Raw genomic sequence first — 12,389 nt, 5'->3', positions numbered from 1 at the left:
TGTACTAAATCCACTGCCTCACATAATCTAAAATATCAGTCTTTAAAAAGCATACAGGTATTAGATTAGAGTAGAACCTTTGATAAAACCACATGGATCATTTATTAACTTGCCTTTGTGTCCTCAGTTATTCTTTTTTTCAAGAATGCTTATAATACATTGCAAAGCATTTAAGTCAAATTTAGAGTCCTGTAATTGCAGAGATCACCTTTATTTTCCCTTTTCATGTAGCCTATTATGCTTGCCATTCTTCAGGCAGGGTATTACTCCCTGAATTTACACATTCATTAAAAATCCCTCCTACTGCTCTTCTGTTAGTTATGCATAACTATTACATGCCATCCTCTTGTGCCTCAGATTAGTTTATGCTTTAGGTTCACTCAGCTTTGTCTTTTAAGACAATATTCTCTGAATTTACACCCTGCACTGCACTTAGAGGGGAGGAAAATAAGGAAGGAGCCACATTACTGAGCAGGGCAAGAGCACCTTTGCCAACACGCTTGCCATGCTGGTGAGCATGGATTTAATTAGGATCCAGGGAGGGAGGGGATGAAGGGCCAAGTTAAGAAGCGATGGGCTGTGTTAAGTAGTGCTGTACTGGAGTGCAGATGGCAGTTCAAAGGGGATGATCCTTCCTCTCTACTCTGCCCTGGTGAGACTCATCTGGAGAAAGGCCAGCCAAGAACATGAAGAGTGTCAAAAGACTGACTGTATTACCTGACATACATGGAGAGGTTGAGAAGGTTGGGACTGCTCAGCCTGGAGAAAAAATGGCTTGAGAGGATCTTATCAATGTATATAATCACCTAATGGAGGGAGTGACAAAGACAAAACAAGATTCTTCTCAGTGGTGTCCAGTGGCAGGCCAAGAATCAATGGGTACAAAATGAAACACAGGAAACTCTTACCAAATGTAAGAAAAAGCCTTTCATTATAAAAGTGGGAACACACTGAAAAAGTCCTCTAGAGGTTTTGAATCTTTCACTCTGAGAGATATTCAAAACTCTACTGCACCCAGTCCTGAGCAACCTGCTCTAGCTGACCCTTTGTGAACTGGATTGGATTAGAGATAATCTTCAATCTATACTGTTCTAAAAAAAAAATTCTGTGATCTGTTATTAAATTGATTATATATTTGGGAAAATTTTGAAAAGGCTTTTTGTGCCTGAAAAGGCAAAAAAGCCCCAGTAAACATCAAAGGCTATAGCAAAATGTCACATAAACCACAGGACTATTTTATAAGTAAGTCACCATAAATATAGCCACAAATCTGCAAATGTCAACTATAATTGCTAATTTGCAAGACACGTCCAATTAAACAAAATTTTAGTTTGCTCAGAGTAACTGTAAATAACCAATATTACTATAAATGTTATTTGAAAAGCCATCCACAATTGTAGACAAAGCCTATTGGAATTTAAAAAAATAGTGGATATTCTTCAAGCTGTTTTATTTTATTTTATTTTATTTTATTTTATTTTATTTTATTTTATTTTATTTTATTTTATTTTTTATTTTATTTTATTTTATTTTTTCCATGTTTAAACATAAGGCTCCAGTGGGAAAGTGACATTTCTATAACAAAAGACAAACAGAAAAATGGCTCCTGATCTTTCCTGAGATGCATCTAAGCTTGTGTAACACGGCTGTCGTGTGCAGCGCATGACACAAGTGGTGCAAAGCTCTGAGAAAAATCTCAGTCCTACTCCAAGGGTTTCAGCCCCCTTTAAGTAAACAACCAGGCTCTGGCTGTTTGAATTAGCTTTGAATTAACAGCTGAGTGGTCTTTGGTTGCTGAAGCAGAAATCTCCAGACCGTAGTCAAGGCAATGCAGTTATTTGTACTGGCTTTAAAAATATCCAGTCCCTTAACTTCTGTAAGGCTGCATCAAGCACTGCCTTTACCCTGTAACATCAGATAAATTGGATAAGAATTTCTTTGTCTTCACATCCACAACCTCTGTCTCTGGTTCATCTTCAAGCTGAAAATCCAGTTTTGAGCAGTTGTGGCTGGATCCACAAATAAGATTTTTTGTGAGGAAGTTTTGCATATCTTACATTTCAGAAGAGTAAATCCCTAAGCTCTTAAGAATGATGTCTGAGTTTCCCTTGAACTCAGAATCCTGTAAAGCTAACAGACATTTCTGTTTCCTACAGTCTTCTTCATGGTGGAAGGGACCTCAAAGATCATTTATTTCCAATGCCCCATGATCAGGGAAATCTCCCAGTAGAGCAGGGTGCTCAAAGGTCTGAAAATGTTGTCAAATCCTAGCAGGAGTAATTAAATATTGCCTGAATTTCTTTCCTGGTCTATCAATAAAGGCTATTGAATTAATGATATAGGGATTGTGAAAATCTTTAGGGATTCTTTACAGGTAAAAGTAAAATGACCTCTTTATATAATGTTATATTAATGTTTGAAGCTTCCTTGATGTGTTTGTGTAATTTTTATTAGCGGGGGAATAATGTACTTACATTTAGTAGAGAAAAGATCCTTTTTCCCTCCATCATAGTATAAATAACCTGACAAATTCAGCTCCCTTTCTAAAGAGCTCTGGCTTGCAGCAATTTCAGTAGATAAAAAACATAGTCATACCAAGGGAATATCAAAGAAAGTACATCTTATCACTCTGAAACACAAGGAACTCATCTATAGTTGAAAAAGTAATTAATTTCTACTAGTGTCTCATTATTACCACTTTCTGAAAATCCTTTTTCCTGAAAGAATTATGTCCATAGTTCTAAAGTACTACAGATATAAAGAGCTGGGAGAGGAAAGGTGCAGAGCCTTTAAGATCTGGAAAGGGGAAGGAGAAACCATTAAAAATGAAGCACAATCCAAAGTACTTTTTAGAAAAAATGTTTAGGACTTTTAAAAGAAGCATCTTTGTGATTAGGAAGACAATTTTCCAGATGCAAAAACATTGCTAAGATTTTGAATAACCTCTTCAAGTTCTTGACTCCCAGTCTTGTGCTAATTCACACTGATTGTTCAGGGAATATCTCATCCAGGTATCCATACCTTGCTCAAAGAGACAAAACAACACAACTATTCCATCTGTGTTGATCTACAAAAACCTTCTGGACTTGAAAGAAATTTCAATCTCTCTAGGCATATGTGAGAAATGAAAGGTCCTGGTGATCCAACATTGCTCTCAGCAATGGGAAAGCAAATTAAAATAACTGAATTGCAGTATGTAACTCTGCCCTCAGTATGTAACTTTAATGCAGCACTGAGTGTGTATGTTCAGAGTGGGGCTGACAGTAAAATCTACAAGAGTGATATTTTTTAATAATATTTAATCTTTTTCTTTCGGGCAGCTGTGGGAAATTCCTTAAACTTTTCCTCATAGGCACTCTTTTTCTCTTATGCATCACTGAACAAACATAGTTTTAGAGAGCTAGGCTAGTTTAATATTTAGTGGAACAGAAAGAAGAGAGTGGGGTTTGTGCCCTGCAAGTGTAGGGTTTCTGAATTCCACCCCAGAGAAAAACGCTATAGAGATGGTGGTAAGGAGGACGCTCCTTCCTGTGGGACTCAAAGGAAAAAGCAAAATGACCATCAGCTCTTTTCCAATGAGGGGTGCCTATATCATACTATGAATCAAACATCCTACAAAGTAAAAATATTTCATTCTGGGAAATACAAAAAAATAACCCTTTCAGAATTTCTTATTCTTCCTTTCATTCAATGTTTGTTTAAGTGAAGATATTTAAAGATTTCAGGTCAAACATTTAGCTAGATGAGCTTGACTTAAACCTGAAAAAACAGTATAAAGAAATATCCTTCTCTCTCTCAGCAAGAAAAAAACTCTCACTAATTCTCAACATTGTTAGAGTAATTTTGAAGGGGCTCTTTAGTAGCTGCTGCTGGGCTGTGGGGATCTCCCCAGTTGTTCAGGGCTATAGACCTGGAGGCTACGTTCTCCCCCAGGTTTGCTCACAAGGCAGGGCCACCACTCTGCAGTGTTTCTGTCCAAAAAAGAACCACCTTTTCTCTCTGGGAGTCCCTTTTCAAGTATTGGAATAGGTCATATCATTCCCACCAGTTGTGTTTCATGATTGATTTGCAATGACTGACGCACTAATCCTGTGAACAGACCAGCAAGCATGCAAACATCTCCAAGGGTCAGCCTTTTATCCTACAGGGATTGGCAGGAGCTTTGTGTTTCCTACAGGTGACATAAGTGCAGCTGTATTCTGGGATAACTCCAAAGTATAATACTCGAAGGAGAGTAGGAGCCAGCTGAAATCCCAGTTGAGTATTTTGATAACTTGTTCTGTCTCCTTTATCTTAAATCCTGTTTAACTAGCAGCAGCTGCCACTGACATTTCCACTAGGATGGTACAGATGGAGCAGTGACTCAGATCACTGGCTCTGCAGAGTTATGAACAGCTAAAACTGTTGCTGACGAAGATTATCAACAGGGCTGTAGGACAGGCTCATGTGTGATTGAGGCTTGCAATATGTAGAATTCAGATTTTCTGCTTGCATTGTTTTCATGAAAGAAATTGCATCTATCTGCCTACATGTACAACTCCAAACATGAACAAATTCTTAGTCATCACATGTTTTGTAATTGTTACTTTCTCTGCTTTCTGTTTGTTAAGAAATAGTTAAAGAGCAAAAATTACATGAAATAAAAAGTTATTACTTTTAATGTCAGCATTTAATCTGGGACAAAAAAAAATTTCTTTATTGCTTGATGTTCTTGTAGCCTTAAAATGGTTGGAGTGGGGAGAAGCAAAACAAGGTAAATCTGTTAGCTGAGGTTTCCTGTCATTTGGGTCACATCACTGCTTATCATCCTTCATTTTCCCTGGGGAAACAGAGAGTAAACAAGAAGATAGCTGCACTGAGTCTTTGTGATAAGGGTTTCAGCTGGAAAATATAATCTGTTTTGTCACTTCTTGGTCAAAAGATATTTTGAGATTGTTCATTCGCTTACAATGAGAGGTATGTTTAATAGTTTCCTTTAACATTTTAGGTGCATAGATTTCTTGGGAAAGGTACTAAGCTAATAGATTTAAGCAAATACAGTTTCAATTCATTAGAATACCTGACAGACCCAATTTTTATAGACTTGGATGATCTGCATAGCAAAAAAATAAGGACTTGAAATGGATTCTGCTGTTGCCTGGGACATAACACAGTTTTCTAAATTTTATTTACATGTCCAGCAATAATTCCTTACCTTGATCAGACACCAAGTTAACAATCATTTCACAATCTTCATTCAGAAAATAATCCTTTTTGCGTGGAACTTGCACATGTACATTCTAGAATATATCTCAGGTCAGAAACAAACTTTGCTATGGCGTGGTTCAAATTCATGACTTTCCCTGAATTTTTATGGGGTTAATGAAAGTCCAATAAATTGTTAGTTATAATAGATTTTTTTTTCCCAAATAGGAGAGATAAACCTCATTTTTTTATACTTAGCACACTATATGTTAAATGAAATAGCCACTATGGAGGAGAGTTGACAGCTAGTTAGTTAATGAGAGTTAGAGGCTTCTGTAATGGTGACAGAAATTCCTGAATGGGACATATCTTTTATATTTGAAAGGAGGAAAGGTGGTCCGTTTTGCTCTATAACTCCCAGCTGCAGGATCTCATGGGCAGCAGGCTTTAGTCCTTTTCACATGGAATTAGGTCTTAAGATGAAGTAACTTCTTGGGAAACACTGGTGGGCATGTGAGATTTCTGAAAGCGTTGTAAATTTTTCAAGCATTTTAGGACTGGATTGTTTCCAGCTCCAGACTCAGTATAGTATACTAACTTAAACTACCCTTAGCATATTCCAAGGTACAACTTTGCTTCTTTTTGCATGAGAAGAAAAAAATCAATCCTGAAATCCTGAGCTGGCTTTAAATCTAATTACAAGAAAGAAAGAAAGGTAGAGAATGTAATGTGCAATCTGAATTCAAGATTTGAGATCCAGCCCTTGGAAAACCATGAAAATATTCCAGCAACCTTGTTCCACAAATGTCCTAATAAATCCTGCTAAGCCCAGAGAAGTTGTGGATGTCCCACCCCTGCAAATGTTCAAGGTCAGGTCAGACAGGGGCTTTCAGCAACTTTTGATCTAGTGGGTGGTATTCCTTCCCATGGCAGGAGGCTTGGAACTAGATGATCTTTAAGATCTCTTCTAATGCAAGCTTCTCTATGGTTCTATGCTTCTAAGCACAGAAGCAGCAGGAAAATGTAACATTGAGTCTGTTGATCAGTACCATTGCAATTTATTGCACCTGAACCACAATCATTTGTAATTTCTTGAGATGGAAAATGAACAACATAACTACCATTCTTAGGATTCAGCTCCAAAAATATTTGTTGGTTTTGCCAAATGACCTTTTAAGGAAGTCAACACAAGAGTCAGGAAGAGATGCCAGAAGACATTTGATTAGTATCATTTTCAGCATGGACATGTTAAGTTAACCTGGGAACTGGTTAACCTTACTAGCCCAGAGAAAACAAATTGTCTGCCATCTTTATTCAATTTCTCCTGAATTCGTTTTTTGCCACCAGGTGTCAGCACGAGTGCACAGAGAAGACACCCCAGAGATCCCTGAGAGGTCTCCAGAGAAGCAGTCTGTACAATAAGGAAAATATTTCATGTAATTTCTCAGCTCCTGAAAATATTCTCCATTTTAGCTCCATTATAGGGAAAAAAAAAAACAACAAAACAAGTCTGATATTGCTTACTTTTAACTGCAGAGTTTTCACCAGTTTAGTGTACTGTAGGTATCCTAGAACCAACTATTCTATGTGCCCTTGTATCTCCACCCATCCTCTTCTCTGCCCAAGTCACAGGGCTAGATTATCTCCCTTCAGACTCTAACCTGGAGATGTGGAGTCTATGAGGATCAAGGCAGGAAGGAGGGATCGTTTTCACTTGAGGTGGATAAAACAGCTAAAAGACTTCTGAGCACTTCTGCTTTTTAAAAGTCACTGCCCATATGCCCTTTCAAGCTGTTGATGGCACCTAGCATTTATGCCACCAAATCTCCTTTATGGCAAGTGGATCTTTGGTCCTCAATGGAAACAGCACTTTGGGATTGCCCTGCTAAAGGCAGTATCATGAGCTGAACTGCAATTAATCTTTGTTAATACTTTAAGAGAATTCCTTCTGACTTCCCTTCAAACATTTGGGCAGCAGACATTTTTATATCAGAATTTCCTTATTGCAGTTCCAGTACCCTGATGAAAAAGAAGTGTCTTGTTTTCAGGATAGTGAAAGGAAGTGTCTTGTTTACATTACATGGTTTCCTATTCCAGGTTTTCACAGAGGTCACTGTAGCCTTTAGTTCACTGGTATAGGGATTAACCCGAGTATAAGATTTTTGGTCCTGTTTAATGTTAAAAGGTGTTTGCAATAAGTGCTTTTAATAGGAGGAGAGACCTGAATAAATAGGAAGACAAATATAACATTCCCATGGCTATGACAGAACGTTCTTGCTTTTAGTTGAAGAGCAAGTTTTCCTAAATGAGAAGAGCCCTTCTTGATGCCAGGGCGATACAGACTGCAATGATTTGGTTGGACAGGAGGAGAAGTCTTACCAACTATTTGCTCCAAGGAGCTCTTCAAATCTCCTAGCTGTAACTGGGAAGAGAGCAACATGACTTGTATTGTCATCTAGAAGTTGTCATGACTGTTGTGTTTTTCCTGCCTGTCTTCCTGGTATGCTGTATTTATCATTTTTTATAGTCTGCACCTTAGTGATTTGTATGTTTGAGTTTTTTCCACAGGGTGTTTTGGCTTCTTTTATAAGTTGACTCTTTTATTTTGTTTTCTCCAGCAGTGTAAGAGATACAACCCTGGAGCTGCAGAGTTGTACATGACCTGCAGGGCATCCATTTTTTACATTTTGAGTGCTATGCAGAGACAATGATAGAATTTTAAGGTGTAAGGATCCAGATTTCTGTAAATGATTTGCTGTTTTTCTCAGGGTTCTTTGAAACTCTCAGGCGCTGTAGGTCTCGTTGATCAAATCAACATCACTGAGCTGTCCATCTAAAAACTGTAGTATTTTTACCATTTCAAGTCCTAAAGCACACCTTTCATGATTTCATTTTATTTATACAATGTCTGCAACAAATTCTGTATAAGCCTGCTGGAAAATTAAAAGAAGCATATTTAAGTAGTGACTCTCCAAAAATAGACAAACCACCCAACCCAATATTTTACTGGTACTCCATTGCAATCACTAGGGAACTCACTTTCAGTGTGCTGATTTAATTTAGCACTGAGTATGTGTGCATCCATCTTCTTTTGCAACACTGTAGTGAGACTTGTCTGTAATTTAAAGGATTCTGTTTGCAGTCATGGTCCAAGTTATCACTGGGGTTTACTGACTGAAGAACACATTTTTTTTCTGAAGTATTTACTGAAGTGCTTGGTGATGGATTGAGCTGATTAATGCACAGCATCATATGCAGCCCAGAAAGCAGTTGAAAAGAGAGGGATATTCCCTAAACCACTTATTGACTGCCCATGGTTGGGTAAGAGCCATGTTACTGTCATATTTACAGTGCTGGAGCTGGAAGCATTTGTTGGTTCTGGAAGTACAGCCTGGGTCAATTATCAGATAGACACATGTTGCATCATCTCCTTCTAGACCAGTTCCTTTTGGAAATGAACGTCACCATGCAGGCAGACAGGGAAGTGGAATGCACAATCAGGACTGCTGGAGTAGCTTGACTGAAAATTTCCCTTCAGTTTCCATATAATATATCTTTATTACACAATTTGGAGATGTTTTGCTGGAGTCAGTAATAATTCTATATTGCAGTCCTTCCTTTCCTTCTATAAGGACTATTTTTGGTAAGCGTCTCATCAGCTGTACTAGAAAACATGAATGAAAACCACAAACCTTTGTTTTCAAGGATCTCCAACATATCTAATTTTCTCTATGCTATTCTGCTGGACATTTCTGTGTTTATTCAACCAAATGCATTCTGCCAGGTGCTGAATTTGGCACGTGGAAATCTGACCTGCTGACCCCAGAAGATGCACCTCTTCAAGACGCTGCCAAAGCTGGCTCTGTACCACAGCCCATCGATTCTAGGATTTTCTTGGCAATGGCTCAGCCACTCATCTAAAACAGGATTTGATCCAGCACCCACAGATGTCAATTTAAAGGACTTCCATGAATTTCAGTGGATCTATCTCTTCCTTTTTGAAATTACCTTTTCCCTGAGAGTGGCAAAAGCCCCTGAACAGAGGAGTGCCAAGCAGGACACCAGAGCCTCCCTAGCTTTCCCTACACAAAGGAAAAATGCACTGTTATCAGGAAAAACCAAAGCAACCCAAGAATTCAATTTTTTTTTTTCCTACTTTTCAATTTTAACGAACTGCTGCAATGCAAGTTCCTATTATTGTGCTATAGTGTATCATCTCAATTTCCAACTGAATAAAGTGTTTATCTAAATACAAGTTACTCTCCTTTGAAGAGTGACATGTAGATTATTTACATATTTTAATCCTGACTCACAAAGAAATTTGTACACAAATGATTCACGTATAATAATTCATATTTACTTAAAGAATTATTGCCATTCTTAGGCAAACTGAGTGAAAACAATATTTTGCTAAAACCCCTATTAAACTATCTCGCACCCCCTTCTCATTGTCACTAATTACTGGAGTATGAATGCAAACAGAAGCTTTCTCCCTTTTTCTCTAATTAAAATTTTATTACAGGCAAACAGAAAGTGAGAAATTAAAAGTGATATATATGCATGTACAAAAGCACTGGAGATCAGTGCCTTGCTTTGAAGAAGTCCTTTCTTGAAAGAAGCATTCCTAAATTTGCAGCTCCAGTTTAGGAGCTCTCCATTGAGGCAGCAGTTATGAAGCATCATCTCTCTCCTAAATAAAATAAGGGATCAAGGTCACAAATGAGGAAAGAGGAATCTGATTAACTTCAGATGCACCTTTCTGCCAGACTTTTCTCCAACTTCAGAGAGGTCCTCTGATCATTTTTAGCTGTATCGCTTACATACAAGTTTCCCTTTCACCCTAAACCTTTTCAAGGCTTGAAGGACTGATCTGATGGAAATAGTGGGAAGATCAGATTTTCTCACCTCCACAGCAGTGACCTTCAGCCATGGTGATCTAGTAGTGCCCTATCTGGAAGGTTCCAATTTCCAATAGGTCTGTGTAACACTGAACAGGAAGTTAATCTTGAGGCTTTCTGTAGTGCATTAGGTGATCAACAGAGCTGCTCACAGGGCAGTGATGATTAGGGTTCTAAAGGGATTAAGGAATAACAGGGATCTATATTTCTTAACTCACCTTTTAGACTCTGCATAATACAGTACTTAGCAAGAATTATTTCTTCTTTCCCTTGTAATTAATTACAAACTGACCTTTTTACAACTTCCATGTACACTTGAGTGAGGCTTCAATGGGACAACACCATGTTAAAGGCTGTTTGTGAAGGGTTCAGTTTTAACCATTTAAATATTTTAAAGACTATCCTCTGTACAGTAATCAATACATACAGAATGACCTTTATCTACACTGTGAAATATTTTCACACTCCAAACAAGACATTGAGTTGACTTTTGGAATTTGGTCCTTACCCGTGCCAACTCACCAGCCATTTTAACTCCCCAACTCCACAACTCCCAACTCCCTACCCACGCTTGGGAGGTTATAAAAAACTTTTTCCAAAACCATACAATTTCTCAGTTTGGCTCTGGTGTGAAACCAAGCATAAGATCATGTGAACTGGACCTCCTAATTCTAACTCTTGGCCTGACAGAAGCACTGCAGTTATCTTGAGGGAGTCTGTTTCCATGAGATCCTTCATCTTAAATTTTTGATACAAGAGGTCCATGAATCCTAATGTATTCTAGGTAAGCCAAGATCTTTGAGGAATATAAATTTTTTTCCATGTAAAGATAAATATTATCAGTAGTTTCATTCTAATGTACTAGGAAATAAGTGCTTGCATGAGGATGGAGGAATTAAGTAATGTTTACAGTAGAACGTAAGCTGAAAAACTTTCTTCCAAAAAAATCATTTAATGCTGAGTTATGGCTAATTCAGAAGTGCTAATTCAGAACCTTTGTGATTGACAAATAATCCCTATGTACGACACCAACAACTCAAAAATTGATTCTGGGGTTCTAAATTCTGCATTTCTGCTGAAGAGTGAGCAAAAACCACATGTAAAAATAACAGACAATTTTGGCATGAATGGACTTGAATGTGCAAAATTCATGCATCTAGTCTTCATGATAAACCTAAGCATAGGACACAGCCACAGAAGGGGTTTTGTTTTAAATTGGAAAAATGTCTCCTGGTACATTCAGCTTGTTTTTGCAACCTTGGGAATAAGCACCACAGTGACAGAAATACCGTGTCTGCTGATATTTTATGAAGGTTAGAACAACAATCCACTACCTTCTGTATGTGTTTGCCTCCTAGCAGTGGATTCCTGTTTTAATTTTAGCTTGCTTTATTGCTTGCTGGTTAGAGCATCAGGCAATACTAAAATTGTTATTAAATGCAATCTGTCTCTTTAATAACAGTTCCAAAATTAAAATCATAAAGTTGATTCATAAACCACAGAAATATATACAGTAGTTGGAGTAGCCTTCTTTCTGGGCCATTATTGAAATGTACCAATTCAATGGACTTTATAGAAATAGCTTGCAATTACTGTTGTTGATGGGAACAGGGAGCTTGTAATAACCCAGATGCATGTGTAACGTGTACAATATAAATTTGAAAAATGCTGCCAGCACCATCACACACTGCCTCTTGCTCAGTGGGTTAAGAGGTGATAGTGTGCTTTTATTAGCCACTAGCCATTAAGGTAATATCAGAAATGGTCAGAAGAGTCATGGAATCAGGACTGAGCATCAGAGTGACCATCAGCCACTCTTCCAAAAGCTTAGATCCAGATGGGCAATAGCTAAGCTGGAGTGTGCAAGGGAACTTGTATATTTATTAAAATAGATATTTCAATTATTGACAATTGCTGACAATCTACAGCTATCCAGAAGTATCCAAATTGATATCTTTGTGACGTCTTGCATTGCATGTGTTTGGGATACCCAAAAGTATGTCTGGGTTGGCTCTTTTTTCTGGATTTCCTTGTAGCATACACCAGGAAAGGGTTGGGGAGCTGTGAAACTGACCTTAAGGAACCACATTTTGGGGGGATTCTTTTGTCTAGATTCAGCCCAGGCTGTTTACCTTCAGCCCTGCTGGCTGAGAACGAGAACCTGTCATGTGGGACAAGCTTATTTCATAAACAACCTGTCCTTTTTTCTTCTCATTAGGAAAATATGATACCCAGATCTCAAAGAAACCAGCAGCATGCCAAGTGTGAATAGTTCTCCATCATTTGTAGCTAAGTTTGGAATTCCTC

The sequence above is a fragment of the Serinus canaria genome, chromosome 1 (genome assembly GCF_022539315.1).
Source record: "Serinus canaria isolate serCan28SL12 chromosome 1, serCan2020, whole genome shotgun sequence".
Taxonomy (NCBI): domain Eukaryota; kingdom Metazoa; phylum Chordata; class Aves; order Passeriformes; family Fringillidae; genus Serinus; species Serinus canaria.
Note: the sequence above shows the minus strand (reverse complement) of the source record.